Raw genomic sequence first — 5,563 nt, 5'->3', positions numbered from 1 at the left:
AGTCACAATATAAAGTCAAGGGGGAGTAATCAGGGAGTGAACAGTAATGCTTTAAGCATAAACCTTTAAGTAATAAATTTGGCCTTTTCCTCAAAAGGCAGCATACACATTTTAAAATTGGGCATATTATGGGGACCAATGTTTCTCTTTGTTCTTCCTGACTTTTGAGCAAGTCAGACAGTTTCAGAGTACAATACTTGATATTATAATAAAGATTTTTTTTTCATTCATTTCTTACTTTTTGAGCAGGACAATCCTCCACTGACATTATGTTTGAGATGCTGCCATAGAATCTGTTGCAGATTTTCTAGCAAAATTTTAAAATTTTATGCCCCTCTTCTCTCCTGCTGTCTCCTGCTTATGAGAGTCTTTGTAGACCAGTGAACACTTTTTTCTTTCTTAGTTGTGTGTGCTTGGCCCTTTTGAAAGAACACATCCATTATTCATCAGGCGCAATTGAGATACAATAAGGAAATCTCCACACACAAAAAGGCAACCCCATAATTAGAAAGGCAACCCTGATATCAGTCACAGGACATGAGGATCCTGGGCAAAACACATGTGATCCCAAGCACTCCTACACAGTGAGAATTATCATTAGCTCCTTGCTTTAGACTCCCAGTGTTTCCTTTGTGTGGTAGAACTCTTTGGGCAACTGTCAAGTGTCCTTCAGAGTTCCTTTTCTGCTAGTCCTGAGAGTTTCATTCTGTAATAGTTCTCTTGGGTTGGGCTAATGCCCTGAACTCTAATGCAGCAACACACCATTAGAAGGTCCATCTTCAGCACTCAGCTGGAGATAGTCACAATATAAAGTCAAGGGGGAGTAATCAGGGAGTGAACAGTAATGCTTTAAGCATAAACCTTTAAGTAATAAATTTGGCCTTTTCCTCAAAAGGCAGCATACACATTTTAAAATTGGGCATATTATGGGGACCAATGTTTCTCTTTGTTCTTCCTGACTTTTGAGCAAGTCAGACAGTTTCAGAGTACAATACTTGATATTATAATAAAGATTTTTTTTTCATTCATTTCTTACTTTTTGAGCAGGACAATCCTCCACTGACATTATGTTTGAGATGCTGCCATAGAATCTGTTGCAGATTTTCTAGCAAAATTTTAAAATCTGACTATCAGGATCCTGGCTTATAATAAAACCAGCCTAAGTCACTCCAAAAATTAAAGAGAGAGAGCGAGAGCTTTTGGAAATTATTTTTTCAAATATGTGGGCAGACAATATGAAAGAGGAGAAAGAAGTTATTTTGGACAAGAATTATAGCCTGTAAAATACTGACGTTTTGAATGGGTGATTGGTGGGATTCTGACAATGTGTAAGGAAAATTTATTTGTGAATTAGGAAGCTTATATTTCTGATTTTGATCACTTGGGAAAGTATTTTACAGGAAAAAAAAATTAGATATCTATAAGCCATTTCTTACCTTACTTCACTTGTCTACTCTATGCAGTTCTCAGGGAAAAATATTAAAATTGTGTCTTATATATATATATATATTAAATGCCCAATAATGAGCAATTATTTTAGAATTCTTTATATATCATTCAATTTTTTTCATATTTTGACAATAAATTTGAGGCTTCTTTATTCTATAACTTAATTTCAGAAATGCTTTTCCTTATGTTTCTTCATAGGTTTTTTTTTTGCTATGCCTGCTTAATCATAAATATCTGCATAAATTAAAGAAAAAGACCTCACCATTAGCCTTGAAAAATATGTCATTTGCTTTGGTATGCATATGTGAGCGTGTGTGTGTGTGTGTGTGTGCGCGCGTGCACGTGCTCATGTACATTCACGTTTATGTATAGTGCTGTACTTATAAACAGAAAGGGTTTTTTAATAGCTTCACCTTTTGGGAAAACACTATATTCACATCAAGTAATGCTGGTACAATTCCAGACAACAAGCACTCAAACTTCTACTGGTTCCATTTTAAAAGAGACTGTTTTGACAGCTCTAATTATGACATACAGAAATGTCAGTCAGGAAGATGAACTTGCATTTCAAAGACTAATCTCCAGGACTGTATTTATTAAATATTAAATATGAGCATTAAGCATATTATACATTTTACATAGAATATTTTGGTTCCAACATGATTTCCTCACTGGGGCCATTGGTCAGTCCAGCCTCTTTCTACTATCACATCTGAATTATGCACTAAGCAAGGCATTTTCCTGTAGAAATCATCAAGTTAACTGGAACAACCTCTCTACAGGAAAGTTCTGTCAACATATATTACACTCCTTTTTCTGAATTAAATTTTGATGACAATAAACTGAATTGGGTTAAGAAAAGAAAATTAATTTTCTTTATAAGAAACACTAATGAAGCTTTTATTCACTATGACAGAGATTCGCCACATGTTAAGAGAAACATCCTAGGCTCAAAGGAAAAAATTAGATTCCATTCCCCACTCAGAAAGGAAGTGGACGTGACATGATTTCTAAAGTGATAAATGAGGGAACTAATGACTAGGTCACAAGAATTGAGACAAACATTTTAATCTAAAAAATATATCTAAAATATTGCTATTGTATCCTTCCTTATAAAGACTTGGACAGGATTAAAGAATTTACTGAAGACTACTGATGCCTACCACTGTGATTAAAAGTAAAAGAAAAGTAACAGATCATTTGCGTGGGATTAATATTCTGGTGTGTGGCTTTTTTTTTCCTAGTAGACATTTATAACTACAAAAAGAGTATTCACTGGATGGTCAAATTGTACAAGTTGGCTTTTTTCTTTTAAGAAAAAGATTTATTTTAAGAACAAGACTCTACATGAAAATATTCTAGCACTATCAATTTTTCCTATCTAAAATTCAAGATATTGGAAAATCAAAATACCAAGATTTTTTATATACATCTTTTGAAAAGTAGCCATTTTGGCCATCATTAATAAAACAAGCAACAACAGATGCTGGTGAAGATGCAGAGAAAAAGGAACACTTCTACACTGCTGGTGGGAATGCAAACTAGTGCAACCTCTTTGGAGGACAGTGTGGCGGTTTCTGAAAGAATTATAAATTGATCTTCTATATGACCCAGCAATTCCCCTACTGGGAATATATCCAGAGGAACTCATCATTCTACAAAAAAGACACCTGCACATGTATGTTTATTGAAGCTCTATTCACAATAGCAAAAGCATGGAACCAACCATGTTGCCCATCAAAGCTAGACTGGATTAAAAAATGTGATACATATACACAATGGACTATTATGCAGTCATAAGGAAGGACAAACATATGGACTTTGCAACATCTTGGATGGATTTGGAGTCAATCATAATCAGTGATCTATCACAGAAACAAAGAACAGAGTACTATATGTCCTCACTCATAAGTCGACCTTGAACAATTATAATACTATAAAAAAGCAACTGAAAGTACTGGGAAACTGTCAGAGAAGGAGAGGTGGGATTTGCTGTAAGGGAAACTGCTAGGGGAGGGAAGGACATACCTCATCAACAAGGGTAACTACATAATCAACATTTGTATACCTAACCTTGAATTGTAACCCACATCTTTACAGTAAAATAAAATACAAGTAGCCATTCTGATTACCCTGAAACAGTACTCTGACATACACAAATGCAACTTGAGTTAGAAAGATATTGATCACATTCAATAACTTTCTAATGTTTGTATATTTATATTATTTGAAAGTAGATATATTGTATGCAACTTAACTCTCAAATAGTATAACATGCAAGTAGCAAGAACAGTACATTTTCCAATGATTCCAAATAAGTGCAAGTTCTAGTGTACTTTCAGAGCTGTTACTAAATCTTCAAGAGTAAAACCCAAGGATTTTAGCTTTTGCAAGTTCTGTTTTCATGGCTGCCAAGAGATGGACTAGAGCAAAATTCATCTTATAAGATACAGAAAGTCCTTTCTTTAAAAAAAATTTATTATAAAGATATGGGGTACAATTCAGGGTTAGGTATGTAAACACTGATCATGCAGGTACCCTTGTTGGTGAAGTGTGCCCCTCCCACCCTTAGCAGTTTCCCTCAACTGCCAATCCCAACCCCACCCCCAAGAGTTTCCCATTACTGCCAATCACATACTTATAGCAGTATAATTGTTCAAAGTCCTCTTATGAGTGAGAATATATGGAATTCTATTCTTTGTTTCTGTGATAAATCACTGAGTATGGTCAACTCCAAATCCATCCAGGTTGCTGCAAAGTCCATATATTTGTCCTTCTTTATGGCTGCATAACATTCCATTGCGTATACGGGCAACACGGTTGGTTCCATATTTTTGCTATTGTGAATAGACCTGCAATAAACATACACATGCAGATATCTTTTTTGTAGAATAATTTGAGTTCCTCCGGGTATATTCCCAAGAGGGGAATTGCCCAGTCATATGGAAGGTCAATTTCTAGTTCTTTCAGAAATTGCCACACTGTTTTCAAACAGGTTGTACAAGTTTGCATTCCCACCAACAGTGTAAAAGCGTTCCTTTTAATCCACATCCTCACCAGCATCTGTTGTTGCATGTTTTAATAATGATGGTCATTCTTACAGGGGTTAGGTGGTATCTCAATGTGGTTTTGATTTGCATTTCTCTGATCATGAGTGAGGCTGAGCACTTTTCCATGTGTCTGTTGGCTGCCTGTATATCTTCTTTTGAGAAGTATCTATTCATGTCTTTTGCTCACTTTTTAAAGGGGCTGTTTGTTTTTTTCCCTTCAGTGCATTTGAGTTCCTTATAGATCCTAGATGTTAGGCCTTTGTCAGATATACAGTTGGAAAATATTTTTTCCCATTCTGTGGGCTGTCTCCCCACTCTCTTGATGGTTTCTTTTGCTTTGCAGAAGCTTGTTAATTTGATGAGGTCTCACTTGTCTACCTTATTTCTTAAGGTTTTGGCCTTTAGGGTTCTAAATAGGAATTGCTTCCCAGTACCAATTTCCATAAGGGTGTCTCCTGCATTTTCTAAGATTCTTAGAAAAGATTCTTTCTAAGTTTGAGGCTTTATGTTTAGGTCTTTGATCCATTTAGAGTTAATTTTTGTGTATGGTGCTAGGTAGGGGTCCTGTTTCAATCTTCTGCATGTGGCCAGCCAGTTTTCCCAGCACCATATACTGAATAGGTTCACCTCTCCCCAGTGGTTGTTGGAGGCTTTGTCAAAGATGAGTTGGTTGAGGAATTGAGGCTTTGCTTCTGAAATCTCTATCCCATTCTATGGTCTATATGCCTGTTTTTGTACCAATACCAGGCTGTTTTGATTACTGTAGCCTTATAGTAAAGTTTGAAGTCTGGAAGTGTGATACCACCTGCTTTGTTTCTCTTGCTAAGGATTGTTTTGGTTATTCATGGAAAGGCTAACAAATCACCTAAGGAAGCTGGAAAGAGAAGACCACCAAAACCCCAACTTCAGCAGAAGAATCAAAATCACCAAAATAAGAGCCCAAATACAGGATATAGAAGACTAAAATATCATAGAAAACATCAACAAAACAAAAAGCTGGTTCTTTAAAAGAATTAACAAGATTGATGGGCCCCTAGCCAGAATAACCAAGAAAAAGAGAGAAA

This window comes from Carlito syrichta, unplaced genomic scaffold (assembly GCF_000164805.1).
Source record: "Carlito syrichta isolate Samal-C Ts95f unplaced genomic scaffold, Tarsius_syrichta-2.0.1 Scaffold304488, whole genome shotgun sequence".
NCBI classification, from domain to species: domain Eukaryota; kingdom Metazoa; phylum Chordata; class Mammalia; order Primates; family Tarsiidae; genus Carlito; species Carlito syrichta.
Note: the sequence above shows the minus strand (reverse complement) of the source record.